Genomic DNA, 15,758 nt, shown 5'->3' on the forward strand with positions numbered 1-15,758 from the left:
CCTACCCAGAGCTGGATGGGGGCTTGAGGGCATCACAGCAGCCTCAAGGGGGTGAGTACAATGTGTTTGTCAACCATCTCTGTTGCCTGGCATGGGATTTGGATGCCCCAATATGCCAGTTCAGACATTGCTGCATTGTTCAGCTCAGGTTAATAGGGTGGAAACCATGTATTAGATAGCTAGGTAGGTGGCTTCCCATCTCAGACAGGGCTTAGCTGGTCTCAGTTGATTCGTAGCTGACAGTGTTTGGATCCTACCTGCTGTGGTACTTAGCCAATGGTATGCCAGTATGGTCCATACTGCCCATTCTCAGTCTCCGTGTGTGACAATGATGTGTCTGTCATCTGTACTGTTCGTGCTGAGATTAACCCTGTGCTCCCTTTCTCTCTCTCTCCCTCTCCTTTTGTCATCCTGTCCATGTGTGCATTAGCATCGTCTGGCGAAGGAGCAGGGGCACCAGCGAGTGAGGGAGCTGCAGCCCAAGGGACCCAGGAGGCAGAGTCCACTGATGCCGAGGGGACCAGTGGGACGGAGGGCGAGGGAAGCACCACAGCGGGGACAGGAGGTGACACCACTGACTCTGATTGGTCCTCCAATGGGAGCTCCCTGGTGGTGGCGGAACCCTCTGGGACCACCCCAGCTACAGGTTCTACTGCCACCCCGTACCAGCACCGCCCTCCCAGTAGCCCCCCACCGACTTGCCCGTGCCCACGCCCGCTCACCTAGGAGGGTGGGCATCGCCTTTGCCCCAGGGACCTGAGGCTCTGCCCCAGTCAGCCCTGCTGCCCTCAGTAAGGAGCCTATTGACGTCCTGAGATCCATCTCTGTAGGGCAGTCAACCATAGTGAATGCCATCCAGGGGCTGGCATCCCAGATGCGTCGTGCTGCGGCCCGCCGCGACCTGAGCTGAGCGATCGGCTCAGGGTCAGGCTGGAGCCGTGGTTCATGTTCTCGGCGGCTGGGCGACGCGCACCCCTTCTGTCTTGTATTTTCTCGCACAAGGCCCTAAAGTGAGCATTGGGTCTCGGCGAGTTCGGGGGCGGTGAGCCCTCGAAATTAGAAGTGGGCACCCCCAACCCCTCTCTTACCTGGTGCAGCCTGTTCTTTTTCGCCTTTTTTCTCTTCTTTTTCCTTTTCTTCTTTCTTTCCTTTTTTTTTACACTTGGAAGCCATGTTCTTCTTTATCCCAGCATGCCTTGCTTCTACCCTTTTTTCCCTGCATGCTTTAGGACCCTTTTCCAAAATGGTGCCTTTCTCTATATTCTCCTTTGGTCCTTTTCCAATCCAACATGGTGTATTTTTTCTTCCTGTCTGTCATTTCCTGTTTTAGGGTATATAAGGAGTGTGATTCTTGTTCTCCTTGCACTGCAACACTTCCTTTTGTGGTGATCATCATTCCGGTTGTTTTTCTCCAGCTTTTTTCCTCACCTTTTCCAGTTTCTTCCAGTATGTGTTTTCTTGTTGGAAGACATACCTTTTTGCTTATTTTTTGTTCCAGGGTGTTCCAGCCATAGAGGTTTTTCCCTTTGGGGTTTTCTCCTCTGGGATTCCTTCTGGAGGACACAGACTGACTTTAGCATTCCATTGCCAGCAGCACCGTGGCTACCAGAAAAGGCTGTCCTTACCTTGGTCAAGGCAGAACCTACAAGGATCGAGACCACGCTGTAGTTCCAGTTGGCCAGATTCATAAACAATGAGTAGCCCGTGACAGATTGCAGCGCCAAAAGAACCAGACTTCATCGAGCAGTACGGAGAATACCTCAATGGCTGCTGCAGAACCCAAACAGTCGCTACTCTTAACCATTCAACAGCAGGCCCAGGAACCGCAACAACTACGAAATGAAAATGCAGCTTTACAACAAGCCTTGGTTTCCCGAACAACAGATGTTCCCACTGTCTATGCTAATACGCCACGTTTTTCAGCCGATCCAAATAAATTACGAGAATTCCTCGATGCTCTGACAGTCTATTTTGAATTCCGACCATCTGAGTTTGCGCAAGATAAAATGAAAGTGGGATATTTAATCAGTGCCCTGTCTGGTCCTGCCTTGGCCTGGGCAACTCCGTTAGTAGCCTCCAATGACCCTGTGCTGTCTGACTATTCTGCTTTTGTCGCTGCATTCAAACAAATGTTTGAACGCCCGGGATTGGAGTTGTCTGTGGAGGAAGCTTTATGTGATATTCAGCAAGGTACCCAAAATGTTCTACAATACATAACGCGTTTTAGACAACTGGCAGCAGAGACAACATGGGTAGAACATACTCTTGTGACTCTGTTTCGTAGAGGTCTTCGAGAAGAGATAAAAGATGAACTAGTACATTCAGCTAGAGTGGAAGATTTACGAGGCTTGATGGATTTAGCGCTCTCCATAGAGTATCGTCTACAGGAACGCTGTCTAGAAAAGAGAAAGAATCGTGGACCTTTTAATGCAGAAAACCCACCTACCATCATCCATCGTTCCGAAGAGTCTCGACCTGAATTAAGAGAAGCAACAGAAGGGGAACCAATGCAAATAGACACCGCCCGTGGCCCTCTCACTGCTAGTGAGCGGGAAAATAGACGGAGAAAAAGATTATGGGGGTCATTACAACATTGGCGGTAAATGCTGCTTACCGCCCCGGAGAAGACCCGCCAACACACCGCAGCGACCGCGGAATTCCGCCACAGCTATTACGACCCACAGCTCGGATTTCACCAACATTTAGACACCCACACAAGTCCGCCACACCAAAGGTCAGTGATAAACTGCTGATAACAAAACTGACACCGTCACGCCAACAGGAATACACCCACACTATCACGACCCACGAATCCACGCGGCGGTCTTTCAACCGCGGTATTCCATTGGCAGTACACACCGCCGCGCTAAAAAATACACACACACTTACAAAACACAACCACATTGAACAATTACAAATACACACACCTGATACACATACACACACCACTCCCACACATCCAATACAATATAAAACACACACCCACATCACCCACAAACCCTTACGACCACAATTGCCACTGGAAGCCAGAGAGAGACACCAGCATCTACAAACTAGCATCCACAGGCACTCAACGCCATTACTCACACAACATCCATGCACAAAACACCACACACCCCTAAACATCACCCCACACATCACAACACACACCACCCCACACATCACCCACACCACCCCATGGCAACGCAAAGACACCCCGGTTTTCTGAGGAGGAGCTCAGGATCATGGTGGAGGAAATCATCCGGGTAGAGCCACAGCTATTCGGATCACAGGTGCCGCACACCACCATAGCTACGAAGATGGAGCTATGGCGCAGAATCGTGGACAGGGTCAACGCACTGGGGCAGCATCCAAAAACACGGGATGACATCAGGAAGAGGTGAAACTACCTACGGGGGAAGGTACGTTCCGTGGTCTCAAGACACCAGATTGCGGTTCAGAGAACTGGCGGCGGACTCCCACCTCCTCCCCCAGAACTAACAACATGTGAGGAGCAGGTCTTGGCTATACTGTATCCTGAGGGCCTCGCAGGAGTAGCTCGAGGAATGGACTCTGGTAAGGCAAATCTTTAAATACTTCATCCCCCACCCTACCTGCATGCTATCACATACCCCCACCCTCACCCCATCACTCCAACTCCTCACACATGTCCCACTATCGCAAACCACACATCCCAACACCAAGCCCTGCATGCAAGAACAAAGCATGGACACCCATCACCAATGCATGGCCACTGCACATACCAACACAGACCCCTAAACAATTAGCACACAAGGTCCTACACAAGAATGCAAGCACTGGGGTACAGGGTCACCCCCCCATTGCACACCATGGCACACACAGATGCAATAATCATGCCTTTACACCCCTGCAGGACCCCTACCCAACGTTCCCGGACAGGAGGTTCCAGACATGTCCACTCCACCCACAGAAGAGGCTCACAGTGATGACAGCAGATCTGTCCAGCTGGATCTAGATGACCAGCCCGGCCCATCTGGGACCTCGGGACAGTCGGTTCCCCTCACACTGGCACAAGACACAACAGAGCCTCCCCCCTCTGGAAACACTAGCACAGCACCCACCCAGCGGGCCCATACCTCTGTCCCCAGGACACGTCAAGCAGCAATGTGTCCACCACTACAGGGAACTCAGGCTAACCCACCACCCCAACAACACCAGGGATCTGGGGGCAGTGGGCACACGGTTCAGGGGACAGAGGCACAGGAACACAGGGGAACTGGGAAGGCTGCTGTGCGACAGGGGGAGGACAGGCCCAGGGAACCCACTCTCCACGAGGCCCTCTCCAACATCATGGGAGCCTACCACCATTCCCAGGAGACGATGGCAACGGTACTGGCCAAGTTTCAGGAGACCCAGCGGCTGCAGGAGGAACAGTATTTGGGGTTCAGGGAGGAACTCAAATCCATCAATACCACCCTGGGCACCATTGTAGGGGTGCTGAAGGAACTCGTCAACACCAGGAGGGACACTGTGGCAAAACAAGGGGTCCCTGACACTAGCCTGGATGATGAACTGGCCACCACGTCCGCCGGCGCTAGTGGACAGGAGGCACCACGCCAGGACCACGACGCCAGCACCCCACCATTTGCAGATGGAGAACCACCCCGCAAGCGGTCCCTGAGATCCAGGACAAAGACAGAGAACAATGCCAAGACCCTCGCCAAAAAATGAGACCACCCTGATTGTCATCCTTCTGTCCCAGTTTGTCACCCTGTCCATCCTTAAACTGCCCCAGCTCCACTTCCTATGCCCCTTTGGACAATGCACCTGTGAGACTAATAGACTGGACTCTGCCATGGACATTCCTCCACCATCACCCCTGACCATTTTACAACCCCTCCACTATTTAGCACTTAAATAAACACCCTTGAATCACAAAACTATCTGGAGTCAGTCCGTGCTTTCGAAAATGTGTATTTGCAATAACTGTGGAAAACTGATTTATCCATTGTATTGTCAACATACCTATGTCACACAGCTCTAGTCCATGAGGAAACAAAGCAGATGTCACACAGTGGGACCCACATCTGTGAAATTGAAAGGGAAAGTGACAACTCAGGGTCCATGCACTGGGTGAAAATGACAGACAGATGAGAGGTAGAACAAGGATATCAGATGTAGCAGGCAGTGATGTCTTCTTACCTGTGTCTCACTGGAAGTATTGATGAATCACTGTGTTTCTGTTGTCGATATCCTCTTCTTCTGCTTCCTCGTCTTCACTGTCCACAGGCTCCACACCTGCCACAAGACCTCCCTCTGGACCATCCTCCTGCAGAAAAGGCACCTGTCGTCACAAAGCCAAGTTGTGAAGCATACAGCAGGCCATGATGATCTGGCACACCTTCTTTGGTGAGTAGAATAGGGAACCACCTGTCAGATGGAGGCACCTGAACCTGGCCTTCAGGAGGCCGAAGGTCCTCTCTATAAACCTCCAAGTTCACCCATGGGCCTCATTGTAGCGTTCCTCTGTCCTTGTCCTGGGATTCCTCACTGGGGTCAGTAGCCATGACAGATTGGGGTAACCAGAGTCACCTGCAAATGTCCAGGGAAATCTGTTAGACACACACTAACTCTTAGGGATATCCCCAGACACCTAGTCACACTGTATAGGGTCCATGTCCTCACCTAAAAGCCACACACGGTGCCTCTGGAGTTGCCCCATCACATAAGGGATGCTGCTATTCCTCAGAATATAAGCGCCATGCACTGAGCCAGGAAACTTGGCATTCACATGGGAGATGTACTGGTCGGCCAAACACACCATCTGCACATTCATCGAATGGTTACTCTTCCGGTTTCTGTAGACCTGTTCACTCCTGCGGGGGGGGGGTACCAAGGCCACATGTGTCCCATCAATGGCACCAATGATGTTGGGGATATTTCCCAGGGCATAGAAGTCACCTTTCACTGTAGGCAAATCCTCCACCTGGGGGAAAACGATGTAGCTGCGCATGTGTTTCAGCAGGGCAGACAACACTCTGGACAACACGTTGGAGAACATAGGCTGGGACATCCCTGATGCTATGGCCACTGTCGTTTGAAAAGACCCACTTGCCAGGAAATGGAGTACTGACAGGACCTGCACTAGAGGGGGGATTCCTGTGGGATGGCAGATAGCTGACATCAGGTCTGGCTCCAACTGGACACAAAGGGGGTTATTCCAACTTTGGAGGAGGTGGTAATCCGTCCCAAATGTGACGGATTTACCACCAGCCGTATTACGAGTTCCATAGGATATAATGGACTCGTAATACGGCTGGTGGTATATCCGTCACTTTACCGTCACTTTTGGGACGGATTACCACTTCCTCCAAAGTTGGAATAACCCCCAAAGTTCCTGGTTTGTGGCATGGTCCAGTCTGTAGGTGACAATTACATGTCGCTCTTCCATTGTTGAGAGGTCCACCAGCGGTCTGTACACCGGAGGATGCCGCCATCTCCTCACCTGCCCCAGCGGACGTGCTCTATAGAAGAGAACAGCAAGCAGAGAGTCAGCCAACACTGAGGTACGAAAACACAACTTTATTCCACAAAGTTTTAAATCCGCTATGTGCCTGTCTTAGTGTGTATGCAAGGCCTAGATATGTGTGACGCATTTAAAATGAATGCCATGTGACCCCCTGAAATGGCGGCTGCCTGGCCTGTAATGTGGGACAAGGGGATATGAGGTAACTGCGCTGGCGTTGTACACCGTCGCGGTGGGCGGTCGAAGACTGCGGCGCAATCCTGCATTGGTTAACATTGGACCCTATGGGTCCCAGGAGCCAATGACGATATACGCCGGCGGTGACGGTACGTACCGCCGCAGACGTGACCGCCATTTTCTCTCTGTTCACTCACTTGATACTTGATCTTCAACAGGAGAGGACCTACACTGCAAGTGCTGCTGTGGCCTCAGTCTGGAAGAGACAATGGCTCATGTGTCTGGGGAAAGGGCCCCTGCCTTTACCACGGAGGAGTTGGAGAAACTAGTGGATGGGGTCCTACCCCAGTACACGCTACTCTACGGTCCTCCAGACAAACAGGTAAGTACACTGTGAGCATGCTGTATGGGCAATGCCTGTGTGGAGTGGTGTGGAGGGAAGATGGTGGGGAGAATGAGGCGTGCATGAAACAACTGTGAGTGGATGTGCGTCATGGCAAGGGTGGGGATGCGGGACAATGACTGTGCGGACGGTTATATCTTCTCCTTTTCCCCTGTACTATTCCTGTAGGTCAGCGCCCACCAGAAGAAGGATATTTGGCGTGCCATCGCCAAGGAAGTCCGGACCCTGGGGGTCCACCACAGACAGAGCACCCACTGCCAGAAAAGATGGGAGGACATTCGCCGCTGGAGCAAGAAGACAGCGGAGGCCCAGCTGGGGATGGCCTCCCAACGTGGGAGGGGTGCCCATCGCACCATGACCCTCCTGATGATCCGGATCCTGGTGGTGGCGTATCCGGAGTTGGATGGGCATTTGAGGGCATCACAGCAGCCACAAGGGGGTGAGTACACTCTCATTCAGCTGATTCAGCGCGCGTTGGAAGCTTCTGGGTGGGGAGGTGGGCTGTGGGTTCCCCTAGGCCAGGGTGTGTTTAGTAGGCAAGGTCCCTTCGCAAGGCAGGCCATGTGGCACCCACCCCACCTGTGTTCAGAGGCAACTACACCTAGTCAGGCTCCTGTGACTTCCATGTGTGCAGCAATCAGGCATAGGCCTTGTAACCCATGTCCCTGTGATTAATTAGGGTACTCAAAGTGCACGGCGTAGTGCAGGGGGCTTCTGTGTCTGTAGTGTCTGCCGATGGTAGCAGTATTGCATGCACTGAACATGTCTTTCTTCTGTCTCCCCCCCCCTTTTTGTGGTCTCCCTGTTCTTGTGTGCATTAGCATCATCAGGCGGAGGAGCTGTGCCACCGGAGCAGGAGGAAGCTGCATCCCACTTGGCCCTGGAGGGCGACACAACGGAGTCTGAAGCCATCAGTGGGACGGAGGGCGAGGGGAGCTCCACAGTGGGGACGGGAGCTGAGACCAGCGACACAGACTCCTCCTCTGATGGGAGCTCCCTTGCGGTGGCGGGCCCCGCTGTGCCCCCCACATCTACAGGTACAGCCGCCAACCCCCCTACCAGCACCGCCCCCCCCAACAGCCCCTCAGCGTGTGCCCCGTGGCCGCTCACCCAGGAGGGTGGGTATCTCCTTCGCCCCAGGCACCTCAGCCCCTGCCCCTGTCAGTCCTGCTGCCCTCAGGGAGGAGGCCATTGACCTCCTCAGATCCCTCCCTGTTGGGCAGTCTACCATGTTGAATGCCATCAATCAATCAATCAATCAATAAATTTATAAAGCGCGCTATGTACCCATTAGGGTTTCGAGGCGCTAGGGGGGGGGTGCTGCTATCGTTCGAAGAGCCATGTCTTGAGGAGTCTCCTGAAAGTGAGGAGGTCCTGGGTCCGGCGTAGTGAGGTCGGGAGTGAGTTCCAGGTCTTGGCGGCGAGGTAGGAGAAGGATCTGCCGCCAGAGGTCTTGCGCTGGATTCGGGGGACGATGGCGAGGGCAAGGTTGTCAGATCGTAGTTGACGTGAGGGAACGTAGAAGTTGAGTCTGGTGTTCAGGTAGGTAGGTCCGGTGTTGTGTAGTGCCTTGTGTGCGTGGGTGAGGAGTTTAAAGGTGATCCTCTTGTCCACAGGGAGCCAATGGAGGTCCTTCAGGTGAGGGGAGATGTGACATCGGCGGGGTATGTCGAGGATCAGGCGGGCGGATGCGTTCTGGATGCGTTGGAGTCGTTTGATGTCTTTTGTTGGGATGCCTGTGTAGAGTGCGTTGCCGTAGTCGAGTCTGCTACTGACGAGGGCTTGGGTCACCGTCTTTCTGGTTCCTGTTGGAATCCACTTGAAGATTCTGCGGAGCATTCGGAGGGTGTTAAAACAGGAGGATGAGACTGCGTTGACCTGTTTGGACATGGTTAGGGCGGAGTCGAGGATGAAGCCGAGATTTCGTGTGTGGCTGGCTGGGGTGGGTGGGGGGCCCAGGACGGAGGGCCACCACGAGTCGTTCCAGGCCGAGGGGGTGCGCCCGAGGATGAGGACTTCCGTCTTGTCGGAGTTAAGTTTCAGGCGGCTGTTGCTCATCCACTCGGCGATGGATTTCAGCCCCTCGTGAAGGTTGGCTTTGGCAGTGAGAGGATTTTTGGTCAGGGAGAGGACGAGCTGGGTGTCGTTGGCGTAGGAGAGGATTCTGAGGTCGTGCTGGCGGGCCAGTTGTGCGAGGGGGGCCATGTAGACGTTGAACAGCGTTGGGCTTAGTGAGGAGCCTTGGGGGACGCCGCAGATGAGGTTGGTGGCTTTGGAGTGGAAAGGTGAGAGTCGGACCCTCTGAGTTCTGCCGGAGAGAAAGGAGGAGATCCAGTTGAGGGCTTTGTCTTGGATGCCGGCTTCGTGTAAACAGGTAAGTAGGGTGCGGTGGCAGACTGTATCGAAGGCGGCTGATAGGTCTAAGAGGATCAGGGCAGAGGTTTTGCCATTGTCCATTTGTAGTCTGATGTCATCTGTGGCGGCGAGGAGTGCAGTCTCTGTGCTGTGGTTTCGTCTGAAGCCGGATTGGGAGGGGTCTAGGATGGAGTTGTCTTCTAGGTAGTGGGCGAGCTGTGCGTTGACTATCTTCTCGATGACTTTCGCTGGGAAAGGGAGGAGGGAGATCGGTCGGAGGTTTTTGAGATCGTTGAGGTCAGCCTTGGGTTTCTTGAGGAGGGGTTGGATTTCTGCGTGCTTCCAGCTGTCCGGGAAGGTAGCGGTGTTGAAGGAAAGGTTAATGATCTTGCGGCGTTTGGGGGCGATGGTGACGTCGGCTTTGTTGAAAACGTGATGTGGGCAGGGGTCAGAGGGAGATCCTGAGTGGATGGAGTTCATGGTCTTTAGGGTTTCGGCGTCGTCTACTTGGGTCCAGGTGGTGATGTGGTCGGCGTGGGAGGAGTTGTTGGGGGTGGGGTCTGGCGGAGGTGAGGTGTTGAAGCTGTCGTGGATGGCTGCGATTTTCTGGTAGAAGAAGGTGGAGAGATCGTCGCAGAGTTTCTGGGATGGAGGGATGTCGTTGACGTTGGCGTTGGGGTTGGAGAGTTCCTTCACAATGCCGAAGAGTTCCTTGCAGTCGTGAGCGTTGTTGTTAAGGCGTTCTGTGAAGTGGGAGCGCTTGGCGAGTCGGATCAGTTGGTGGTGTTCACGGTTGGCTTCCTTGAGGGTAGCCAGGTTCTCGGGTGTGCGCTCGAGGATCCATTTTTTCTTGAGTTTCTGGCAGGTGCGTTTGGAGGTGGTCAGTTCGTCTGTGAACCATGCTGGTTTTTTCTTTTCTTGGTTGGCGGTGGGTCTCTTGAGTGGGGCTAGGATGTTGGCGCAGTCGAGGATCCATTGTTGGAGGTTGATGGCGGCGGAGTTCGGGTCGGTGGGGTCGGGTGGTGGGTTTTTGGCGAGGGTGTTGGTTAGTTGGTCTTCGGTGACTTTTCCCCAGCGGCGGTGAGGCGGTAGAGGGGTGCGATGGTGTTCGGTGTTTTTCTTGAAGGAGAAATGGGCGCAGTGATGGTCTGTCCAGTGGAGTTCGGAGGTGTGGCTGAAAGAGATGTGGTTGCTTGAAGTGAAGAGTGGGTCAAGGGTGTGGCCGGCGATGTGGGTGGGAGTGTTGACCAGTTGACGGAGTCTGAGGTTGGAGAGGTTGGTGGTCAGTGATGCGGTGTTGACGTCATTGTTGTTCTCCAGGTGGAAGTTAAGGTCTCCCAGGAGGATGTAGTCTGAAGAGGCGAGGGAGTGGGTGCTTGCGAGGTCGGAGACGGTGTCGCTGAAGAGGGCTCTTGGTCCTGGAGGACGGTATATGAGGGTTCCTCTGAGGGTAGTGTTGGGGTTCGTGTGAATCTGGAAGTGGAGGTGTTCGGCTGTCTTGAGGGTGTCGTCCGTGTGGGTGTGGATCTTGAGGGTAGATTTGTGGGCGATGGCTATTCCTCCGCCGATTCCATTGGTGCGATCTCTTCTGGTGATTTTGTAGCCGTCAGGGATGGCGATGGCGATGTCAGGGGCCGAGGAGTCGTTCCACCAGGTTTCGGTCAGGAAGGCTACGTCTGGGGCGGTGGTGTCGAGCAGGTCCCAGAGCTCGATGGCGTGCTTTCGTGCGGAGCGTGTGTTGAGGAGGATGCCGTGCAGGTGGTTTGTGTTGGTTGTTGCTGGCTTCGTTGTTTTGTTGCAGGTGAAGTTGCAGGTGTGGCAGGAAAAAGGTCATCCAGGGTGTAGAGAGGCAGTTGCAACAGACCAATGCATACCTGGAGGGCATTCATTCTGGTCAGGCAGCCCAACAGCCCAACAGCAAGCTTTTCAGACTCTGGCCTCAGCACTGATGGCAGCCATTGTCCCTGTGTCCAGCCTCTCCCCTCCAACTTCCAGCCCCAATCCCCTGTACCTCAGCCTATCCTAAGCCTATCCTAAGCACACCATCAGACCAGCATGCACACACCTCAACACACAAGGGAAGCTCTGGCAAACATAAGCACCACACATCCCACAGGCACTCACACAAGCATCATACCAATGCACACATACCAACATCCACTGCCTCCACTGTGTCCCCCTCCTCTTCGTCTCCCTCCTCCCTCCCGGTCTCATCTCCACTCACACCTGCATGCACTAGATCTTCAACCACTACGTCCATCACCAGCACACCCATCACCATAACCCGCTCACGTGAACTCACCACCCCCACTACCATTCACAAATCCCCTGTGTCCTCTCCCAGTGTGTCTGTGAGCTCACCTCCCAAGGTACACAAACACAGCAACACACCCACCCAACAGCCATCCACCTCACGACAGCCTCCAGCCCATGCACCTTCACCCAAAGTCAGAAAACGTACACCTCCTACAACCACTACCTCTTCCTCCACTACCAAACCCCCTCCATCTACCTGTCCCAGTGTGTCCCAAAAACTTTTCCTGTCCAACCTTGACCTCTTCCCCTCACCTCCCCCACCCCTTCAATCCCCTAGGGCCCACCTTTCCAGGTCCCAACCCAGCACCTCAGCCACCACATCACCGGGAACAGTGGTGCCAGCAGTAACCAGCTTCTGGAGTGCGCCAAGCAGCAGGGCAGCCAGTGTGCCAAGAAGCCAGATCACGGACAGTCCCCCACCTCAGAAGCATAAAAAGTTGGCCACTGCCCGGCGGGAGAAAGGCAACACATCTGGCACCAAAGGCTCTCCCAGGAGTACAGTTGGGAGTGGGAAGACAGCTGCACCACCATCCAAGGTGGGGAAGGGGCACAGAAAGAAAGGCAAGTCGCCGCAAACCTGCACGGCAGACAAGACCGCCTCTAGCACCGCTGCCAAGGACACCGCCGCAACCAGCACCGCTTCACAGGACACCGCCGCCACCAGCACCTCTGCCAAGGACACCGCCGCCACCAGCACTGCTTCACAGGACACCGCCGCCACCAGCACCACTTCACAGGACACCGCCACCACCAGCAGCACCACTTCACAGGACACCGCCGCCACCAGCACCGCTGCCAAGGACTCCGCCACCACCAGCACCGCTTCACAGGACACCACTGCCACCAGCACCACTGCCAAGGACACCTCTGCCACCAGCACCGCTGCCAAGGACACCGCCGCCACCAGCACCGCTTCGCAGGATACCGCCGCCGCCACCAGCACCGCTGCCAAGGACACCGCCGCCACCAGCACCGCTTCACAGGACACCGCCGCCATCAGCACCGCATGGCAATGAGCGCAGAAAGCTCCAACGCTATTGAGTCCGTCACAAGCAGGTTGTAGCACTCTGGGCACAAAGCCCCCTCCAGAACCAGTGGAGGAAGACATCCACTACCTCTCTCCTTGGCAGGATGAAGCACTCTGGGCACAATGCCCCCTCCAGAACCAGTGGAGAAAGACATCCACTACCTCTGTCCTTGGCAGGATGAAACACTCTGGGCACAATGCCCCCTCCAGAACCAGTGGAGGAAGACATCCACTACCTCTGTCCTTGGCAGGATGAAGCACCCTGGGCACCAAGCCCCCTCCAGAACCAGTGGAGAAAGACATCTACTACCTCTGTCCTTGGCAGGATGAAGCACTCTGGGCACAAAGCCCCCTCCAGAACCAGTGGAGAAAGACATGCACTACCGCTGTCCTTGGCAGGATGAAGCACTCTGGGCACAATGCCCCCTCCAGAACCAGTGGAGAAAGACATCCACTACCTCTGTCCTTGGCAGGATGAAGCACTCTGGGCACAATGCCCCCTCCAGAACCAGTGGAGGAAGACATCCACTACCTCTGTCCTTGGCAGGATGAAGCACCCTGGGCACAAAGCCCCCTCCAGAACCAGTGGAGGAAGACATCTACTACCTCTGTCCTTGGCAGGATGAAGCACTCTGGGCACAAAGCCCCCTCCAGAACCAGTGGAGAAAGACATCCACTACCTCTGTCCTTGGCAGGATGAAGCACTCTGGGCACAAAGCCCCCTCCAGAACCAGTGGAGAAAGACATCCACTACCTCAGTCCTTGGCAGGATGAAGCACTCTGGGCACAAAGCCCCCGCCAGAACCAGTGGAGAAAGACATCCACTACCTCAGTCCTTGGCAGGATGAAGCACTCTGGGCACAAAGCCCCCTCCAGAACCAGTGGAGACTGTTATCCACTTGAGAGACTGTGGCTTTGCACTCCCCAGGATAAAGCAGTGGGCAAACCACCCACTGAAAAGACTTGTGAGACTGTGGCTTTGCACTCCCCAGGATAAAGCAGTGGACAACCCACCCACTGAAATGACTTGTGAGACTGTGGCTTTGCACTCCCCAGGATAAATCAGTGGGAAACCCACCCACTGAAAAGACTTGTGAGACTGTGGCTTTGCACTCCCCAGGATAAAGCAGTCGGCAAGTCACCCACTGAAAAGACTTGTGAGACTGTGGCTTTGCACTCCCCAGGAAAAAGCAGTGGGCAAACCACCCACTGGAAAGACTTGTGAGACTGTGGCTTTGCACTCCCCAGGATAAAGCAGTGGGCAAATCACCCACTGAAAAGACTTGTGAGACTGTGGCTTTGCACTCCTGAGGATACAGCAGTGGGCATGGAGCCCCCCCGTGGATCTGGCGTTGTGCACTCATCCGGCTGAGGTGCCCCACCTTCCCTTCCCCCTGAGGTGCCTGTTGTATTTCTATCTGATGCCCCTGCAGTGTTCTCTCTGTTTTGATCGGGTATTAAGTGTGGGCCTCGCCCATGCATTTTGGGCCCAGTGGTCCACGGACTTTAATGGTGCAAATACCTGGACTTGTATTCTTGGTGTATATATTTGTTTGTAGTGTAGATATATTTTTGAGTACTGGATTTTAATAGATTACAAACGTTCAAATCATTTCCTTTTGACTTTGCATTCTTCCAGGGGGCTGGGGGGTGTAACTGTAATGTATCAATATGTAATAGTGTGTGTGTTGTAGTGGGTGAAGGTGGGGGTGTGGGTGGGGGTGTTGCGTGTGTGTGTCACTCTTTTTTCCCCCCCCTCTCCTGTGACGTAGGTGCAGTACTCACAGTGGTCGTCGCCGCCGGCGTTCATGCTCCTGGTAGAGGAGCAGGAAGACAAAGGCAGGGAGAATCTGGAGTTCCAGTTCCATGGCACCCTGGTTCCTCATGGGGTGTGTAGAGGTGACCGTTTTGCCTTCCAAGTCCTGTTTCCGACGTGTTTTTGTTCGCAGTGAATCCGGCCCGGAAAAGGTGGTGGATTGGCCTGTTGTAATACTGTGGGCGGTACATTGTCTTCCGCCTGTCTGTTGGCGGTTTCCGTTGCGGTGTTTGTTTGTACCACCGTGGCGGTCGGAGTGTTAAAGTGGCTGTCTATATGGGCGGTTTCCGCCACGGCCGTGATTTCATTTTTTTTGCCACCGGCCTGTTGGCAGTTTCACCGCCCCTTTAACACCGACCGCCATGGTTGTAATGACCACCTAAGTCTTTATTGTGGAGCTGCTGGCCACTTGCTTCGTACTTGCCCAGTCCGTCCTGTGAAGTCCTCAGGAAATGCCAATTCCCGTTCTCTTTGAGAAGGGAGGGGACAGGATTCCCTGAGATACCTAAAATTTGTTCTTCCAAACAAGATGCAACTACCCTGTTTTTGTTACCTGTCATACTGCAGTTGCCAGATGGTCGGGAAGAAAGAGCATTGGCATTATTGGACTGTGTGGCCAGTGGAATTTCTCTGGATGAGACATGGGCCATGAAACAAAAAATTCTACGACTACCTAAGGACATTCCAGAACAGGTTCATACAGTTGATGGATCCCTATTAGCTTCTGGTCCTGTCATCAGTACTACTCCTACCTTATGTCTACACTTTGGAAAACATCAGGAACATATCTCTTTTGATTTGACCTCCTCTCCTAATCATACTATAATCCTAGGAATACCCTAGTTTACACGGCGTAATCCTTATATCAATTGGGAAACCAGAACTATTTCTCTGTCGTCCAAATGCTGTCAAGACCATTGTTATGCCGCAGAAACATATTGCTCACCAAAGAAGATGTTATCAACAGAAGCCGAATTAGGGTGTTCCATAAACTCTATTCAGGGGGTACCTAGCCACTATCTGGATTATACAGACGTGTTCCAAAAACCGACTAAACCAGTACTACCTCCACATAGAGAATACGATTGTACCATTCCCCTGGAACCTGGAGCTGTTGTCCCCTTTGGTAGAATGTACTCTCTTACGGAACCTGAAAAAAAGATACTCAAGGATTACC

The sequence above is a fragment of the Pleurodeles waltl genome, chromosome 10, assembly GCF_031143425.1.
Source record: "Pleurodeles waltl isolate 20211129_DDA chromosome 10, aPleWal1.hap1.20221129, whole genome shotgun sequence".
In the NCBI taxonomy this organism is placed as follows: domain Eukaryota; kingdom Metazoa; phylum Chordata; class Amphibia; order Caudata; family Salamandridae; genus Pleurodeles; species Pleurodeles waltl.